This window comes from Trichechus manatus, unplaced genomic scaffold, assembly GCF_000243295.1.
Source record: "Trichechus manatus latirostris isolate Lorelei unplaced genomic scaffold, TriManLat1.0 scaffold00046, whole genome shotgun sequence".
Taxonomy (NCBI): Eukaryota; Metazoa; Chordata; class Mammalia; order Sirenia; family Trichechidae; genus Trichechus; species Trichechus manatus.
This window is the reverse complement of record NW_004443982.1, coordinates 5,296,586-5,307,138: the sequence shown is the minus strand read 5'-3', so window position 1 is coordinate 5,307,138 and position 10,553 is coordinate 5,296,586. Positions and strand designations below refer to the sequence as shown.

Genomic DNA, 10,553 nt, shown 5'->3' with positions numbered 1-10,553 from the left:
TACTAATTGTAGATTTGTTTGTTTCATCCTGCTTTTTTGTTTTATTTGGTTATGTCTGAGCAGGCGGGCTGTGCGTTCTTTGTTGTTTGCTCATCTGTGGGCATGATACTTTTCACCTCCTTCTCCAATGGGCAGGGTCAGTCACTCAGGTATGGTACAGCAGGGCAGGTCTGGCTGAAGGGGAGTTGCTTGGATGGGTTGTTTGTGGCATGTACCAGGGCTGATAGTGCACACCGGGAATCAGTGCAGGGCAGGTTCCAGTAGGCCATGCCTATGCTGCTTGGGAGTATAATGTTCAGCGCATGGTACAGGTAGGCAGGAAGGAGGGGGTAGATTGTGATGTGTGGAGCTAAGATGGGTATGGGAAAGATGAGAGAGGAGAGAGGAACAGGAGCCAAAAACATACACACAAACAAAGAAGAGTGCTAAGCGAGCTTGCTATTGGAGTGGAGAGATGAGAGACTGAGAAATGGGGAAAAACAAAAATGAAAAAAAAAAGAAAAAGGGCAAAAGAAAAAAATGAATAAATTGAGAAACTGGAAATGAAGAAAGACAGAAAGGGAATAATAGAGAGAAGAAAACTAAACAAACAAATGAAAAAAAAAAGACAAAAACAAACAAACAAAAAAAGAAAAAAGAAATGCCCCCAGGGATGTCCCTGTGCATCTGCAAAGAGTAAGGGACTAGCTTTCAAGCCTTGTGGTACCACCTGGCTAGAAGGGGCTCCCAAGCCAAGAAAAGAAAAAGAAGACAAACAAACAAATCAAAACAGAACAAATCAGAGCACACAAACAACAAACAAAAAAGCCCCGAAGATCCCAGCAGCGTGGCGGCATGGGCCGGGAAGCAGTTTCACAGTTGAGCAGTGTTTTGCAGCCTTTCAGGAAGAAGCAAAGACGGCGCACAGAGCCAGGTATTTGAGAGAAAGCAGGGGGAGGTGGTGAGAGGTAAGGAAAAAATCTATAAAGAAGTGGAAAAAAGCAACATCATCAGCCAACAAATGGCACTCAGGGAGCTGGCCAGTGCAGCCAAGTGGAATCCAAGCGGCACTGGGGGGAAGCTCGTGCTTCCCGGCCAATAGACTGTGGCTGCAGGAAGCAGAAGAGGCTAAGTGGTGGTGAAGAAGGGTGGGGGGTGGGAAAGCCTATATCATGGGTTACTGGTTGTTCTGTCTCCTGCTGGAAGCTCTGTGAAGCTGCTTTCTCGTACCTCCTGTTCGCTGATCTCCAGTAGGAGTCCAAGATGGTAGATCTGTGCTGCGGTAGCTGATTGGGGATCTCTGCATGTATCTCTCCTTGCGCTCTGTTCTCGGTCAGTTTCTTATTCCATTTGGTGCTTGGCTGAGTTCTTTATCTCTTCATTTGATGCTTAGGGTTTCAGGATTGACGTGTGACTCTGTTTGACTCAGTTTTTCTGATCTTTGCTGTGGAGGGACAGCGTGGTGCTTCTGACTATAGCGTCATGTTGCCCTGTAATCTGTATATCTTCTTTGGTGAAATGTCTATTCAGGTCCTTTGCTCATTTTTTTGGTTGGGTTGTTTGTCTTTTTGTTATTGAGTTGTTGAAGTTCTTTATCTACTCTGGATATTAAACCCTGATCAGATATATATAAAGTTTCCATATATTTTCTTCCATTATGGAGGTTGTCTCTTCATTTTGTTGATAGAGTCCTTTGATGCACAAAATTTTTTGTTGCTTGTGTTTTTGGTGTCATATCTATAGAATCAATTGTTGAAAATTAGGTCCAAAAGCATTACCCCTATGTTTTCTTCTAAGAGTTTTATGGTTTTAGTTCTTACATTTAGGTTGTTGATCCATTTTGAGTTAATTTTTGTATATGGTATGAAGTATGGTTCCAGCTTCCTTTTTTGCACATGGAGATCCAGTTCTCCCAGCACCATTTATTGAAGAGACTGTTCTTTCCCCATCGAATGGACTTAGAACCCTTGTTGAAAATTAAAACCAAAAACCCATTGCCATCAAGTCGATTCTGACTCATAGCAACCCTATAGGACAGAGTGGAACTGTCCCATAGGGTTTCCAAGGAGTGGCTGGTGGATTTGAACTGCTGAACTTTTGGTTAGCAGCCATAGCTTACCGTAGCTCACTGTAGCTCTCAACCACTGCACCACCAGGGCTCCTGTTGAAAATTAATTGAATATAAATGTATGGTTTTATTTCTGAAGTTTCAATTTTATTCCATTGGTCTATATGTCTATCCTTATACCAGTACCACACAGTTTTGATTATTGTGGCTTTATAGTATGTTTTGAATCAGGAAGGGTGAGTCCTACTTTGTTCTTTTTCAACATTGCTTTGGCTATTCAGGGCCTCCATATAAATTTGATGATTGGCTTTTCCTTTTCTACAAGTAAGGCTGTTAGAATTTTGATAGGGATTGTGATGAATCTATATATCACTTTGGGTGGTATTGACATCTTAACAATAATTAAGTCTTCCAACCCATGAACATGGGATATCTATCCATTTATTTAGGTCTTTTAAACTTTCTTTCAGCAGTTTTATAGCTTTCAGTGTATGTCTGTCACCTCCTTGGTTAAATTTATTCCTCAAAGTTTTATTTTTGCATTTATATTCTTGATCTCAGTGACACTATGAGTTTATAAAGTCTTTTGCAGAAGCTTATCATGACAACACAGAAGTTGAAAGAAGAGCTCTAGCAATCTTGATGGACTGATGAGTTCTTATTTCTCAGCAAGATCAAAGCTTTGCAAAATCTCGTTTGAAGATCTGGATCCAAGACAGTGTGACTGAGGAGAGAAAATCTTTCAGCTCTTGAGAAAAGTTACTTAGATGTTCTGGGTAGTAGTGACCAATCTGTGCCGTAAACATCACCAGCTTCTTTGCTGGGTTTATTTGGTTGTAATTTGAAAATCTTCACATTGGATTTGTAGTGATTATACTGCTGTAGAAACTCCATGTTGGCCATTGGGTCCCGCTTGATCAGATTCTGTAACTGTGGCAGGTTGCTGGGCAGTTTCTACTGAACATGTTGGCTGCAGACTGGCTCTGCAGCAAGCTGTTCTCAGAAAACACATACTGTGGAAAGCCACCAACCTGTTTCGGCTGTGGCTTAGAAACTGAAATTTTGCTTTTGTTACGGATTCCCTCCTCCCCTCAACATATTGTTATGAAAATTTTCAAACTTACAGAAAAGTTGAAAGAATTGTATAGTGAATACTCATGTACCTATCACCTAGATTCTACAATTAACATTTTGCTATATTTGCTGATATCTGTTCATCCCTCTATCCACCAATCAATCTTATTTCTGATGCATTTCAAAGTAAGTTGCAGACATCAGTTCACTTTGCCCTTGCTAGAGTATTTTTAAGGTAAATCCCAGACATAGTATTTCACTCATAAATATCTCAGTATGTATCTCTAATAAATAAATACTATTTGTTTTAACATAACTACAAAGTCATTATCACATCTACTGAAATTAACAATAATTCCTTAATACCATTTCATACCAGTACATGTTTAATTTTTGTGTGTGAATACTGAATGACTGACCATGTAGATACTGTCTCTTCTGGGTTCCTTGGACTCTCTGCGGAGTCCCTGGGCCAGATCCCTTAGTTAAGGCTGTGGGATTTTCCTTTGATTCCAGCAACTCTGGTTGAGTCCACATACCCTCCACCAGGCTTGGGGCTCCTAGGAAGGGTGGAGTTGTCAGCAAGACAAACCAAGGACTGAGGTCTGGTATGAACATATCAGCTAACAGAAACTCTCCCCAGAGGTTCCTGCTTCTAGAGGAATATAGTGGCTCATGGGAGGTGAAGAGAGCCCCAGGGATAGGAATTCATAGTGGCAGCAGATATCCTGGCCTGTCACCAGCCTCAGGATGGGGGCAGGTGGGTCACAGGAAGTGGCAGATTCTAAACTTGCTGCCCCTGAGACAGATTGTGATCCTCCTGTTACGAGTGAGCAACACGTGGCTGATGTCACCCACACAGACAGAAATGAACAAGCTCCTGGTGATTTATCATTTGTTAAGTCATTTATTGCTGCCTTCTTTGTTTTTCATTGAATTTCAGGATGCTTTTAAGATTCCATATACTAAATGGCCAAAATAAATAGGTAAAGTTTAGGATCAGGGAAAATAGAGGAACAGAATATTAACACCAGGACAAGTCTGAACTGTACATTTGTCTCTGATTTACCTAGAAGACGTAGCAAAAAAAAAATCATTTACATGATTTGCATTGTCCTCAAGAAGAAATTAATTTTATATTTTATCAGAATTATACCTGCATTTAGTAAAAATTATCAAATTTCGACAAGGCTTTTCCTTGTTAAAAAAGAAAAAAAGCATTTCCGTGACTCCTCCCCTTTTCCAGCTCTTCAGAGGGGTAACTACTTTGAATTCTTTTAAGTATTCTTTTGTTATTACCTCCACATCTCTAAATTATGTGCATATATTATTGCTATTTCTTACTTTTTGAGGCATTATCTTTTGACTTTCTACCATGAGAGTTACCAATTTAGCTTTCTTTCACACAATTCACCCCCATTACCAGCATTCACCCCCCCGCCCCGATTCCCAAGATCCTATCCTCTTAAAATATGTAATTTGGTTAGATCAATAGTCAATATTTATTATTTTGACTATGTAAACTATTCACAGCTGAGCCATATAATAGTTTAAGACAGTAACAAAAAGACAAATATTGTATGACCTCACTTACATTAAAAAAAAAATAACAGGAAAATGTATAGAGACCAAAGCTCCTTAGTGGTTACCAGGGGTGAGAGGAAGGAGGAAAGGAGGGTTATTGCTTATGAAGGACTGAGCTTCTGTTTATGGTGATGGAAAAATTGCATTGATTAAAGGTAGGGCTGTACAGCTGATTAATTGCTGTTAATCAGTTGTACACCTGTAAAAAGCTGAATTGGTAAATATTGTGTGATAGATATATTCACCAAAAAAAAAAAAAAAAAAAGAGGAGCTGCTGAGGCTGCTTATGTACAAACAAATACCTCATGGTATTTGGTTCCTTGGTTTGGAGGTTTAGGGTCATGGTTTCATGGGACATCCCAGTTAACTGGCCTAATATCATCTTTAGTGCTTCTGTTCTACCTCCTAGCTCATTGAATAGTGCCTAGCATCTTAAAAGCTTGCAAGTGGCCATCCAAATTACAACTGGTCTCTATTCGCCTGGAGCAACAGAGGAAGAAGGAGAGCAAGGAATAGGAAGGAGAGCAAGAATGGATGGCTAATTGTCTCCATGAACTACTACCTCCTTTGCCATGAGACCAGAAGAACTGACTGGTGCCCAGCTACCCGTACTGAACATTTTGATCAAAGAGTCTATAGAAGAATCCTGATCAAAAGGGGGAAACTGTGGAACAGAATTTAAAATTCTAATGGAATTCAGATTTTCTGGAACTATTTAGGCTGGATGAACCCCTGAAACTACTGCCCTGAGATAATCTTCAAACCTTACACCAAAAATATCCCCTGAAGTCTTCTTTAAACCAAACAATAGTTTAGCTTAATTAGTAAAGAATGGCTGCCTTGAGCATTGTGCTCTTTTAAAGAATTATCTTTATGGGCTCAAATTGACAGCAGCAACTTGAAAGGTTAGATGGGAAGCTTAGGGGGCAGTGAGTTTATGTTAATGGAGGAGGAACAACTCAGAAAATGAGGGTGAGAATGGTTGCACAACTTGAAGAACGTGATCAGTGTCAATGAATTGTGCATGTAGAAACTGTTGAATTGGTATATGTTCTACTGTGCATATTTTCAACAACAAAAAATTAATCATTTAAAAAATGTGATCCATACATACAATGCAATATTATGCAGCTGTAAAGAGAAATGAAGCTCTGATGCATGCTACAACATGGATGAACCTCAAAAACATTATGCTAAGAGAAATAAGTCAGTCGCAAAAGGACAAATACTGTATGATCTCACTTATATGAAATAAGCAAATAAATAGAAACCAAAGATTATTAATAGTTACTAGCAGTGGGAGGAAGTGGGGAGTTTTTGTTTGGGGGACATTTGAAGCCCTGGGTGGTGCAAATGGTTAAGTGCTTGACCACAAACCGAAAGGCTGGCAGTTCAAACCCACTTAGAGTCACCCAGAAGACAGGCCTGGCAATCTGCTTCCTAAAGTTCACAGCCTTGAAAACTCTATGGAGCAGTTCTACTCTGCACACATTGGGTCACCATGAGTCAGAATCTACTCGACGGTAACTAACAACAAGTTTATGTTAATGGTGGTGAAGTATTTTGGAAAAGGATAGCAGTAATGGTGGCACAACATGAAAAATGTAATCAATGTCACTGAATTGTAAATGTGGAAGTTGTTGTATTGACGAATGTTTTGATGTGTATATTTTAACCACAATAAATAATAAAAATTAAAAAAAAGAATAAGCTGTCTGAAATTCACCTTGGAAGGATCTTATGCCTTTTAGGTATCTAAGAATAAATATTCAAGTGCAATTTTTTTTTGTATTTAGTCTACTGTTTGTTTTCAGAGTAGCTGGACATTTACTCTGACATCCAGATTGCCAGTCAGCCTTCTTCTAGAAAAGAGGACAAAGAAAAGGAAGTAAAGGAGGAGACTGTACACTGATCATATGAGTGAAGATGTTTTAAAAACTAAATTTTAGCCTACTATTGCTATTTTTTATCCCTATTGAGAAACAATTTGACAATACACATCTTTTGCCATAAAAATGCTCATAGCATTTAGTATGTTAGCCTCACATCTCAGAATTTTTCTTTAAAAAATTACTCAATATCACTAAAAATTATAGGTATAAAACGTAAGGAAAATATTATTCAAAATATACCCTAAATATGAAAAAAAAACCCTAAATATAATTTGATTAAGTAAATTATATTATAGCAACATGCTCTAACACTGTTCAGCTGAAAGGAACAATATACCTATTTCTTCAAAATTCAACAAATGTTTATTGAGCATCTACCAACTAATCATGGTGTTGACCGCACAGGAGTAAAAACAACCAAAGTTGCTACCCTCCAGGGCTTACATCTTAGTAGCTAAATGAGGTTAATGCTGAGTTTTAGGTATCTGCAAAAGTAGCCAAATACCTAAACGATGTCAAAGAGACTGAAGCTGATAAGAAAGGTCTGGCCTGATAATATAAATTTTGTGTTGGCTGGTACAGAGAGATGGATTAAAACATGGGAGGCAATGACATCACCTCCTTTTCATGCTGAAGTTCTCAACTATCCAGCCAAAGTTGGTCTGAACACAAGAGGCCATGATCTTGTGGTTCTCCTATGAATTGTCCCAGCCAAAGCCGTCTACTCATGCCAGCTGCTCCCACATGCCAGGACTCACGAACTTCCTCAAAGGCCAAGACCATGAGCGTGGCACTCTCCAGAGCATCTTGGGACAATGCATGTTATTGACACATGGCACACTTTTAAGACACGTACATAAAATACTACAATGAAAAATGTAGAACCTGAAAAACCAGCTACATCATGCCAACACAATATACCAAAGTATGTAGTGGAATGAATATGAGAAGGAAATGTGAACAGAAAAATTACATTTAGAATATTTCCATCAATCAGAGTACTGGCAGAAAACAGCACCCTCAAACTGAGCAATCTGAAGAGACAGTGAAAATGACAAATGAGTGGTGAGAGACTGAATATACAAACGGACAGTGGCCAGACCATATATAAAAATAGAACTCTGACCCACAATCTGCAGCATCCAGCCCAGGAAGCAAACCACTATCTTCAGCAACCAGCCCGGGAAGCCAAACAACAACCCCTGTAACAATGGGCCCCCAAATGGCCTGGACTTGATTATTAACTGACAGCTTTCTTCTCAATTCCGGACCAACCAGAGAAAGCCAAATATGCTCCCCTAACCAATCACATCGGATGTGCCCCCTCCCCTTCTAGTTAGTCCGCCTCCCCAGCTTCCCCATGGCAACAGCCTCCAATCAGGGCATATTTGAGTTTTCCTTTTGCCAGAAAGCTTTCCTGCTCCCTTGCTCTCTTTTGAACCCCTGCCAAACACAAACGATGGTATCTGACTCCCTTGCGCTAACAAGCTCAGAATAAATAGTCCTTGCTTGTTCTTTGTTTCCACAATGGGCAGGGGTAGGTAAATCACAAGGAGGAATGTAGTACCCTGGGTCTGAAAATCCCTTGGACCCTTAAGGACCACTCCATTGTTTGTGGGGTATAGGGATGAGAGGAGGAGGACACATATCGCCAAGGGCCGCGTGCCAGGAACTGGAAACGTGAGCTTGTGAAGCACAGGTCATCCCACAAGGCCTTGACCTCCTCATCAGCTAAACTCCACCCGCAGCCAGACACAGCAAGTGCCCGTGAAGATCTCGGGCGCTACTTCCTCCTCAGCCAGACCAAACTAGCCCCGCCCCCACCCCAATGGTCCCTGCGGTGCATTTCCCAGCTTTGTCCCCTCTTCTCGTTGGCATCTCCCCTTCCCCTCAGGCCCGCTTGGTTCTGAGTCTCCTCCGCCGCTTGGTTTAACCTAACTCCAAAGCCCGATTAGGTCATCCAGTCAGACCGTGACGTGTAGGAGGGACGGGCAGGAGGGCAGTTTCCAGAACCCTACAATAGTTTAGTTCTGGTTTTGTAAACATTTACACACACACACACACACACAAACACACACACACAATATCTCTACAGTTCAATCTCTATATGTACTTCTTTCTGTTGGTCTATTTTCTCTGTTGTTGGGGTGCATATACTTAGAAAGAAAAATCTGGAGAGCCATACACAAAAGTTAATGGTGACTTTTACTGGGGTAATGGGAATACAGGTACCTTTTAAAAAATGCTTTATGCTGTTCTGTTTACTCTACATATTTGTAATTAACGGGCACTGGTTTATGACAGAAACAGTTACATGGCCGTTCACATTTTGAAGAAAAAAAAGGATCCAAAAGACTTGCAAATAAAAATTGCTTATACATAATTGTTCCATTTAATTTCTGGAATAGTTTGCTCGCCAAATGTGCTGCAATTACTTATCTTCAGCTTTCACATTAATACTCTCTTCCCTTATAAGTCACCTTTGTATTGAGTGGATTCCAAATCGTTATGCAACCAATTTCTCTGCCCATGTAGCTCCTGATGAGAACTGAAGCCGGGGCTAGCATGGGAGTTAAAACCTTGGATTCTGGGTCAAGGAAACAGAGGTTTAAACACCACATCCATTGGTGACCTTGGAAAAGCTACTAAGCCTCTGTTTCTTCACCACCCAAATAGAAATAATAATACCTATCTGACAGAGTTGTCATAAGGTGTTATGGATTGAATTGTGTCCCCCTCCTCCCAAAATGTGTGTTGTAAACCCCTATAACTGTGGTTATAATCCCATTTGGGAATGGGTTTTTTTGTTATGTTAATGTGTCAGTATTAGTGTAGGGTGTGTCTTAAATCAATCTCTTTTGAGATATAAAAGAGCAGATAAAGCAAGCAAGCAAGCACAGACAAGGGAAGACAGATGCCACACCACATGAGATCACCAAGGAACCAAGAAACAGATGCTGAAAAGAGACAAGAACCTTTCCACCTCCCTCCACCCCACCCCCGAGCCAACAGAGAGAAAGCCTTCCTCTAGAGCCAGTGCCCTGAATTTGGACTTCTAGCTTCCTAAGCTGTAAGAAAATAAATTTCTGTTTGTTAAAGCCACTTGTTTATGGTACTTCTGTTATAGCAGCACTAGATAATCTAATTGGAAACCCTGGTGGCATAGTGGTTAAGAGTTCAGCTGCTAACCAACAGGTCGGCAGTTCAACTCCACTAGGCACTACTTGGAAACCCTATGGAGCAGTTCTACTCTGGCCTATAGGGTCGCTATGAATCGGAATCAACTTGACAGCAACGGTTTGGTTTTTTTTAGGTTTAGATAACTAAGACATAAGGTATGAGTATGATACTAATAGTAGCAGGTGAACTTTCATTGAAGGTCTCCCACGAGCCAGGCGGTGGGCTAAGGACTTGACAAGAATTACCTCCTTTAATCCTCACAATAACCATGTGGTAGGCATTACTATTGCCCCTATATTACAAGTGAGAAAAGAGGATTAGAGAGGTTAGTGCCCTTATCCAAAGTAACACAGCTAATAAATGATGAAGCCCAGTTTCATTTACAGGCAGTCTGCCTCCAGAGCCCCACACTCTCAACAATGTGCTCCCAGAAGGCCCACAAATCACACAAGAGCTGGCATGTGGTGAGTGATTAATAAGTGGTATCTCTAGAAAGATGATTAATAAAACAATTAGATACAGTTGGCATAGTTCATAAACATCTGCTATTTTTCTTTTTGTTTCAAGATACTATACCTATGAAATAAAGAAAAATAACTATTTTGACTCTGTGATTAAAAATGCTTATTCTCTAATATGACATAAATAAAAGCTATATGCCAATATTTCATCTTATAATTAAGTTAATGCAAGATTCCTCCTCCTGCTTACAAAAGAATGGAGAATTCATAGATTTACAATACAGTAGTCATAGCCACGTGAGTTGAGACATGTAA

The 10,553-nt window shown here is 40.2% G+C and overlaps 1 pseudogene; it reads right to left on the bottom strand.

Annotated features, from left to right (window-relative positions):
• Positions 1-3,505, bottom strand: part of LOC101349449 (protein SDA1 homolog) — a 7,971-nt pseudogene extending 4,466 nt beyond the window's left edge.
• Positions 3,506-10,553: the final 7,048 nt, after the last annotated feature.